The sequence below is a fragment of the Aethalodelphis obliquidens genome, unplaced genomic scaffold (assembly GCF_003676395.1).
Source record: "Aethalodelphis obliquidens isolate GAN/ISIS:26980383/991018 unplaced genomic scaffold, ASM367639v1 scaffold40, whole genome shotgun sequence".
In the NCBI taxonomy this organism is placed as follows: domain Eukaryota; kingdom Metazoa; phylum Chordata; class Mammalia; order Artiodactyla; family Delphinidae; genus Aethalodelphis; species Aethalodelphis obliquidens.
This window is the reverse complement of record NW_020837984.1, coordinates 12454954-12464964: the sequence shown is the minus strand read 5'-3', so window position 1 is coordinate 12464964 and position 10011 is coordinate 12454954. Positions and strand designations below refer to the sequence as shown.

The following is a 10011-nucleotide window of genomic DNA, read 5'->3' as shown; positions in this document are numbered from 1 at the left end:
CCACTTAATAAGCAAGGTGATTTGTTTTATGTCATGTTGTCAAAGAAAGAGACCCACAATAACCTTAGGAAAAGATATCAATGCAAAAAATGCCAGTATTTTTCTGGCAATTGAGTCCAGTTTGGTAAATTCTGGGGCTTCTCCTTTTTCCTGCCTCGATGTCTGAAGGCAGGGCAAGCTGGCCATAGAACAAGGCAAAGACTGGCTGTCCCAGGACTGGGTCTCATCAGCACGTTCATGTCTCTTGTGGTTGTCTTTATCTAGCCTAACTGGTATTGCTTTTGGCACTCTTCCATAGTGATGTTATGTTTCAGATGTTTCCAAAACTGAAACACACAGGTCTTTCATTTCCTTTCTACCTACTAAGATTATTTCAGCTCTCCACATGCAAAGCAGAGAATTATGCAAGAAATTAATCACACCAGAGCAAAGTAGCTACTGAGAAATTGCCAAACGCCATAAACATTGGTCAAAATGGAGTCCAACCATTTGCACAGAGAATAATTGAAGCTATGGAGTCACTTGGGGTAACTAAGCAACTTTTCATTATGAATTATAAAGCTTTTCAAACATAAAATGATATCTGAGAGGAGTGCATTATCTAAAAGGTTTCGATAAGCAATGAGAGGAGCTTTAAACTATGCAGCCCGGATCAATCATTCCACGCTGTATAGCGTTACTTATACTTTGTGGCGTCACCTACATTCCTCGATAAACAATGTCCCATAACATCTGAGCATTCCCATTATTTTCGTCAGCACCCAGACATAAGTGACAAAAATGTCAGTTGATGTTTTATTTACTAATATAAAACAGTTTCGCCTGGAAGTAGACGTTCTACAACAATGGAGGTTTATGAAGTCCATTTCCCAGCACCGAAAATGATTCACGTTAGCCAGGAAAGATGTAAAGCCTGCTATTCGTGATGAATTTTAATTGGAATGTTACTCATCATGGACATGGATTTCTTTCATTTGGGAGGCTGAAGGACAGTTGAGTCTCCCCGAAAACAAAGGTGGGTGGTTAAAACAGACCTTTTGACATGCAAAAGACAGAGATACCTTGGAGTTATCCTGGTGTCACCTGCCAAAACAAATACTCAGATGTCTTTTACCTTCATCGTTTTGCATCAGTTACCTGAGAAAGCAATCCCAGCCTTCTGACTCAGAAGGAGAGCAGTTCTGCCTTTCTCTACCCTGTGAATGAAAAAAAAAATGAAATGGGGGTGTCAATTGGGAAAACAACTTGATGGTAGGGAAGAGTTCCCTACTTGGAATTGGCTGTTGAGTTCTACCCAAGAGCCAGCAGGATAGGATATTAAGCAGCAGAGAAGAAAGATCATTGACAATTATAGATTCTCTTCCTTTCACCAGAAGAGGTCCTAAAATGTGGTCCATCAGTGTTGATTAATGCTGGGTTGTGGGGAAAGGGAACTAGTAATAGGTCAGGAAAAGTGAAGTTAAAGATGGTGAGGTGACAGAAAAGGTTTTAAAATAAGGACGAGGAAAGGTTAGATATATGAAAACATAGTTTCAGGACCTCATGTCCTTTGAGAAGAGGAAATCACATACCAACCTTTATGTGATTTGGGAAATACTCTGGTTTAGTAAGATTTAAACTAATGCAGTGAACATCGGTCTCTTGACTGTGGGGATAAACTACCTCTCTTGACTAGGAAGAATAGGGTGGCTGTAGCCATCCCTTTTGGAACTCGATATGAAAACATGGATTTGCATCCTGGAATCTTGTCCAGCCTGCTTTGTGGAAGTGGTACAAAGAAGTTAGTGCTCTAAAAATATACAAATTAATTACTTCAGTTACCAAAATTGATCTTCCAGAATAGAGTGGAGTATATGGAAATGTATTTTCAAAGGTCATTTAAAATTTGCCCAAAAGACCCACTAGCCCTCAAGTGTAACTCCCTTTCCTGCATCTTTGCCTACATAAGGTGTGTGGCTCAAAGCACCCAACTGGAATCTGGTAAAACAACAGCCAAATTGCATCGCTCCCAATTTCCTCATAAGCTCACCTCATACAGTTCTTAGTACTGAACCAGGGTTTGCTCCTGTAAGTAAAAGGGTCAGGTCTATTCCTGTTTGTTTGTCCATTTGTTTTAATTCAACAGGCGGTATTTGAATTGTGGCTTTTTTTTTCATCTGGGCTTCCATGTATGTATTTACATATGTTGTATATGTTCTATGAACACATGGCTTATTCGTCATTCAAATATGATATACATTTACACAATTATCTACATATCTCTCACACAAATACACGAAAATACATGGGGACGTTTTGCTCTCCTAAAACTCTTTCAGATTGCTTGAATGATTTTCTTTACATGTTTTCAACTTACCTAATGGCAAGCCTCACTTCATTCTACACTAGTCTGATTAACTTGACAGGACTGGAAACTTGTTCTCCCTGTTCACACTTATTCATCTCTTGGAACGCCCTGTAGGGAAGACGAAGCACCAGTAAGCAGTATTTACCAAATGCCTCAATGCTAAATATGCCCTTTTAGGCTGCCTTGGCACAATTGTGGGGCAGTGAGAAGATCTGACTTTAGGGCAGCCTAAGAAAAATGACATTTCCTAAAACATCATCTATTTAAACAGGTCTTGAAGAAGAAAACTATGTCCATTTTCCTCCAGAGTTTTGCAGTGGGCTTTGGGGGCTCCAGTTTACCGCTATTGTATCTGAAATTTTTGCTAAAGAAATGACAGAGGTATCAGATTTTGCAAGGTTAGCCCTCAGTCTGCAATTGCGCACATGGAGATAATTTCAGGTTTTTTAAGGACTGCAAATGTAACCTGAAACATATCAGATATTTTGTGAAGGCATGGGTTGAAATGCAGAACTGATAAACCAGGAAGAACGGCTTTTATTTTTTGGTTAACTTTGAAAATTTCCTCAGGGAGCAAACTTCTGATAGGGGGCAAAGATTCGTACAAGGTTAGTACAGGTGGGTAATTAAAAAAATAAGAGTGAATTTATCTGCATACATTATTTAAATACCTAAAGCGTTTCTCTGCTTTAATGCTAAATTATGATCAGTAAAATCTGTTGTCTGCCTTCAAGCTAACTAATGGATAGCTAATCAACAGTTGAATCATCCTAGCTAAGGTGGAATAAATACCTCCAAGGAAGCTGCAGCTAATTTTTATGGTTTAAACTCGTAAAGATGCTTACATATATTTCTGCATTCTTGTCCTACGCATGTGTATATGGATATGCACATACATGTGTGCTCATGCGTGTGTTAAAAACTTATTCCTTGACACCTCCCTGTCCACCCACCACAGCTCTATTCTCCTTGGTATGTTGTAAAAGAAAGAGTCTTCCTGCAACTAATTAGTCCTTAAAGAGATGGGCTGATAGATCTCATTGTTAGCAATACATTTTTAATTGTTCATTTTATTCAAGCACCGTTTGAACACAAGTCAATTTGCAATTTCATTAGAGGACAGAAAAGGCCTGGGGTCTATTCCTGTTTTTTTCTTTTACAGAAAAGGATAAAAAGTGGGCAAAATTTCATAAGGAATGTGAATTCATTTTAGGTATCAAGCAAAAATTAGTGTGTCCTGTTATTTGAGCAGAAGTCTTCTGGCCAAGATGTGCATTTCGTCATCCCCTCCCCTCCAGAGAAACCTCTTTACAAGCTTTGTGGCCAAATACCCTAGCAACTAACAACGACGAGCTTTGAAGCAACATTCACAGACCATTTGCTTTGATGACATTTGGAGGCTTTTCTCCCCTCATTCCAATTCTATTGTAAGTAGAATACACATGCCGTGCAGCCTTTGAAAACTAATCAATACAGCAAGAATCGTCAGGGTGCAGCTGACTAGTATCACGTCTTTAAACTATTTTTAGCTGACTTGTTGTACACGTTTTTAAGTTAAACCTTATGAAGGGAGTTGGGTGGATTATCCTTACCATATTCACGGGCACCCTAGTGCACCCCGGCTCTTTCTTCCATATTTTAACATCAAAAGCTCATAATCTGTGTAAGTTAACCTTCCATAAAACTAAAATTATATGGTCATCATACATAATCTGATGATTGATTACAGCTGTCAAAAAGGTCACAAATTGTGAATGTTTACTACAGTTGCACCATGAAAATTATTATACACTTTTAAGGAATCCATCCAGAGAAAATAGCTTACATTCATAGGTTGCAGAACTGAAGCATATATGTTTTCTTTGTGACTTTTAGCTCTCTTAAAATCGATGTTAAAACACTTAGGTCTGATTTTTCATTTCAATGTCTTTGTGTAATGCTCCTCAACCATACCTCATCTAATTTAATAAGATGCAAGCTAAGGAAGTACTTAAGTTACTTATCAAGGGTTTCAGATGACACATTATTATTGTATTCGAAAGTCAATATTTGCTAATCATGTTAGTACAGGAACTGTTCCAGGCCTACAATTCTTAAATTGCAGAGATATTTAAGATTAATTAAACCTATCTCCCCTGGTTCTCTCTCTCCACCTCTGTGGAAGGAGTAAATCAATGACATCCTAAGCAAGTCCAGAGAGCCAGAGATCCAGGTCTGAAAGCTACTAACATCTTTAAGCCTCTGTTTGCATCAGTGCCCCAGAGTTGAGCTTTGCCACTTCTCCACAGTTTAAGGAATGTTTGCATGTCTTGCGAGCAAAATTCATCAATTCGCTTGACGTAATTAGAGAGGTCTGACCATTCTTGAACACATAACATGGACTCCAATATTTTTTAAGTCAGGAGAAGGCCGAAATAACATACAGCCTGACTTCTTCTTCCTTTTTATATGACAACTTGTGGGCAGATTTGTGGCAAACAAAGTTGAAAGTCATGTGCCCTTTCTCAGGCCGAGCATGATGAGAACAGGTGACTAGGTCCACATCCCTGAAGGGGTTACGCTTGTATGGTGCGGTTCCAGTGAACCCCTGACCTCTCACTTATACCCTGGAGCGGAAGCAGCAAACTGTTCAAAGGTCAAGGTTCCCTTTACTTTTAGACAGTAAACCCATTACATCAGAACCATTTCTTTTTTTTTTTTTTTTTTTTAATTTTATTTATTTTGGCCGCCCCTCGTGGCTTGCAGGATGTAATTCCCCGACCAGGGATCGAACCTGTGCCCCATGCAGTGGAAGTGCAGAGTCCTAACCACTGGACCATCGAGGAATTCCCTAGGAAAGTCCATTTTATTTATTTACTTTTTTAATTGACTGCTTTTTAAAATAAATTTATTTATTTTTGGCTATGTTGGGTCTTCGTTGTGGTGCGCGGGCTCCTCATTGCAGTGGCTTCTCTTGTTGCGGAGCACAGGCTCTAGGCACGTGGGTTTCAGTAGTTGTGGCTCGCGGGCTCAGTAGTTGTCACTGTGGGCTCTAGAGCACAGGCTCAGTAGTTGTGGCACACGGGCTTAGTTGCTCCGTGGCATGTGGGATCTTCCCGGACCAGGGCTCGAACCCGTGTCCCCTGCATTGGCAGGCGGATTCTTAACCACTGCGCCACCAGGGAAGTCCCCAGAACCATTTCTAATCCAATGTTACATAAAGAGCCCAGGACTTGGCTGAGATTAGTGCTAAATAAACATATGAAGTCTTATTAACATGGATTGACTAGGAGAAAACTGGAAAACATAGTACTTCAGTGATGACTTACAGTAGCTGGTAGTTTAGCTCCCTCAGGGAGAAAGACTAATGCATTAACCCAACATGCCACCCAGGATATATTTACAGGTAGTTAGTAAAAACAGTAATGCTATGCAAACTGAATATCTGGAACATGAATCAATAGAGATCAGCTAATTAGGTTATAAATGCATTGATTTTATTTTGAATACGTCCTCAAATAGAGTCTGCGAGTAAAGCATTCCGAAATGGGGCTCTTAAACGGAGAGGAGCGACAATCAGATTATTCTCTGCCACTCTCCAATCAATCCAGAAGTGTTAGGTAAAGTACTTTGATGCATATTCTATATAATCAGAATGACACATCCTATTAATATTCCAATTACTGTTGAGCTATTAGCAATGCCTGAGTCTGGTGTCTTAGGGCCTCATAGCAGTAATCCGGGAGCCTCATGTCATCTTTTGTATTCATTCATTCAATTTAAAATGAGACGATTTTCCCTTTAAAGCATTTTTATTAAAAAACATTATTTTATGCATGGATTTAACATCCTACTTGATTTAGGTGGACTCTCAGAATGGGTTGCTAACTCCTTTTGTTCTTTTCTTCACTGAAAGAGGTCAGCAGCTGTGATCTTATTTATAAACTTAAATGCCAAATTCTGGCACAATGAGTTATTATTGAAATAATAGTTATTTGTGTTCATAAAAAGTCTCTTTTCACACTGTAAAAACCAGGAGTCCAATAATTTAATAAATTAGTCTAGAGTAAGCATAGGCCAGAGCTGTCAACCTCATCTTAGAACACATAAAATTCATAAAATTGTGGACATGAAAGTGACTTTGGAAAAAACAATGTTTCCACTCTTCCAAATATTTTCTCAACCTAAAATTTGCTTCTTTTTACTTAGAAACTCATGCAGGAATACACCAGTTATCATAAATTAAATACAGTTCCATAAGCTAAGTGCCAAACTACTGTTGGAAACATCAAACTTGCCATCATATTCATATATGTATAGTCAGACTTTTAGAAGGTTTGCTTTATCTTAAATTGAATTCAGTTAGAAAGGTTTATGTGATGATATGGTATAGATACGCTCTATCTTGAATCATGTACTGGCCATGAATATCACAAATTTAGTGTTCAGTGCTGGTGCCTTGGCACAACTTGGGAGAAGTGGAGATGGAAAAAGGTTGATGGATTTGAGAGATGTTTTGGGGGTCAAGTCTAAAAGTTTAATGAACTAAATTTGGAATATAAGTAAAATAGAGGAATCAAGGATACCAGACTTATGGTTTGAGAAATTGGATGGCTGTTTCCAAAGATAGCACATAATGGGGAGGTACAGTTGAGTTTTCGGGGTGTTGGTGTAATAAAGTGTTCTCATTGAACATGGTAAGTTTGAGATGCCCAAGTGGAGATGTCAAGGGTACAGTTGGATATTTAAATCCGAAGCTCAGAAGTAAGGTCTTGACTAAACATGTCAACTTGAGCATTGATGGCATTTAAAACTTTGGAAATGGGTGAGCTCACCCTAGGCACAAATGTAAAGAGAAAAGATGGGCTAAACCCGAACCTTGCAGAATCAACATTTAGAAGGTAGGCAGTAAGTGACCTTCTGTGTAAGGGTCAGAGACCACATTCCAGAAGACTTGAGCAGATGATCCAAGATGACAGGTCAATTTCTTTCCTCATACCCTAATAAACTGTGCCAAACTCAGATATTTGTGAAGGATTGGGTTTTTGTTCTTGTTTTTTTTTCCTTAAACTTTCAATATAAAAAGCTAAGCAATTGATTTGAAAATGAGTATAATAAAATGGAAGAAAAAAAAGAGTCTTAGGGACATGGTAACCACAGTCCCGAATGAGGACATTTGCAGTTGCCGTTCCTTTGGTCTGGGACACTCCACCCTCAGAGAGCCATCTGGCTCACGCCCTCGTGTTCTTCTGGTGTCTGTGCAAATGTCACCCATTCAGTGAAGACTTCACTGACCACCTTATCTAAAACATTGACACCGATCCCATCCTTATCACTCTCTCTCCCTCTTCCTCTGCTTTATTTTTCTCCATAGAGCTTATCACCATGTGACATATATGTTTACATATTCATTTGCTCATTTTCTGTCTCCTCTCACTAAAACCTAAGCCCTACAAGGGCAAGAATTTTGTCTCTTTTCACTGCTGTGACCACAACACACCCCCAAATGCTTGACACATAGTAGGTGTTCAATAGATTTTTTAAAAATAAATGAATAAAAGAATGAACCAGCAAAAGAGATAAAAGGGAGCAGCCGAAGAAGTAGGAAGAAAATGTGGAGGCATCTCAGAAGCTAAAAGAAAAATGGTGTTTGAAAAATGAGTGCCTATGGTCAAACAAGGTGACTGCTGCTGAAGGGTCCAGGAAGATTATGAAGCAACAAGTACGTCAGATTCGGCATCGTGAGAGCAACTGCAGATGTTGAAGAGTGATTTCAGTGTAGTGGTGGGGGCAGAAGTCAGAATGATTAGGGCTGAGGAGAGACTAGGAGGTAAGGAAGTGGAAATTAAGTAAGTAGGTAACTAGACTAAAGAGTTTTGCTTCGAAGGAAAATGCTGATATAAGGCAGTTAAGAAAGAGGACTATGAGATCGAGAGGGTGCATTAATACTTTTTGCTTTGGCTTTTCAAAGTGGCCTACCTGTCATCTCCTGCCACAATAATGCTGCTCAACAAACAACCCTACAACCTTAGTGGCATTTGACAAAACACATGTTTTTGCTTCTCTGTCTGGATCGGTGAGGTAGGTGGCTTGGCTTCACGTCTGGATTTGGGATGGTTGTAGGCTGATCTAGGCTGGCCTCAGCTGGGATGACTCAAGTATGTTCCACGTGTCTCTCATCCACCAGCAGGCGACTCTAGACATGTTCTCATCGTGACAGCTGAGGCACAGAAATGGAAACAGGAAAGTCCTCTTGAATCCTATGTTCAAAACAGGCACACTGTCACTTTCTCTTCATTCTGTTGACTAAAGCAAGTCAAGAGGCCAGCTGGGTTCAAAGGGGAGGTATTCCAGTTACTATTGCTATGAAACAAACTACCCCCCAAACTTAGCTGCATAAAATTACCATTTTATTATCCTTACAGTTTCTCTGGGTCAAGAGTTCAGAGACAGCACGGTAGGGTTGGCTTGCCTCTGCTGCTTGATGTCTGGTGCCTCAGTTGGTAAGATACGAATGCCAGGGACTGAAATCACGTGAAGGCATCTTATGTTTGACAGTGATGTTGGTTGTCAACTAGGACTGCAGCTGGAGCTGTTGGCTGGAATGCATCACGTGGCTTCTCCATGAGGGCTAGGCTCTCTCACAGCATGACAGAATAATCGGATTTCTTCCATGGCGGTTATGAGATCTGAAGGCTGGTGTCCCAGTGTACAAGGCATAAGCTATGTCTCCTTTTACTACCTAGCCTCAGAAGTCATGCAGTGTCACTTCTGACATGTTCCGTTGGTTACAAACCAATTCTCAAGCCTTCCCCAGATTCAAGGAGAGAGGTATTATACTCCACCGCTTAACGGGAGAGTGGTAAATTCAGGAGATGGGTACAGGCACATTTATGAATGTGGGAGTGGGGAGAAGAGAGATACAGTAGTTTACTTTCTAATATCTCCTTGGGAAATGTAAGCCTAGTTGTACATCACTGGGTGTTGCTTGTCCCTGTCTACTCTTTCTACCTGAGAGTAGCCAACATAGACTAGAAGCCTCTTTACCCTGATAGAAAAGAAAAAGTACTTTTAACACGAGACTGGAGCCTCCAGTATAAAGAGTTTGTCCAAACTGACTCCACTTAGTTGGTTTTGCAGTTAAGTTCCTGAAGATTCTTGGGCATGGCTGCTGTGAAAATTTCTTTACATTTAAAAGCTGTAACAAAGAAAATATAAATGCAAGCCTCAACAAGCATGTATTATAGGGGTTGGTTCTAGATATTTGACTCAGTGAGACCCAGGGCCTTCTCCTGAGACATTTCTAGGGCAGCTTTGGTGTCCAGAAACTCCAGTATAATGATGTCTCACAGACCATACTGACTGTAGATTAACTTAAAACATACCATTATTTCAACAAATCGCATTTTGGATATGCTAAAGCTAAGAAGCTAGGGAATAGATGACACTTTTAAAAGTAAATTTTGCCTTTTTTTTGGGTTTTCTGAGCTAAAATATTGAAAATAAGTCAACATCTGTTGTACATTTATATTATACATTTATGTTCTCTAAAACCATATACAACTATATACAATAAATATATACAATGAATTATATGTGTATATATTATATATTGATATCCAATATATCTAAAAACAATTTGCTGATTTTTAGAAGAGAAAGTTTCAATTCTTTTGTGTTACATA

At 39.4% G+C, this 10011-nt stretch overlaps 1 non-coding gene across 1 annotated transcript; it reads right to left on the bottom strand.

Moving 5' to 3' along the window:
* Positions 1-5099: 5099 nt before the first annotated feature.
* TRNAG-UCC (transfer RNA glycine (anticodon UCC)) lies at positions 5100-5172 on the bottom strand. The gene has a single exon. It is a non-coding gene; the product is annotated as a tRNA-Gly (tRNA).
* Positions 5173-10011: the final 4839 nt, after the last annotated feature.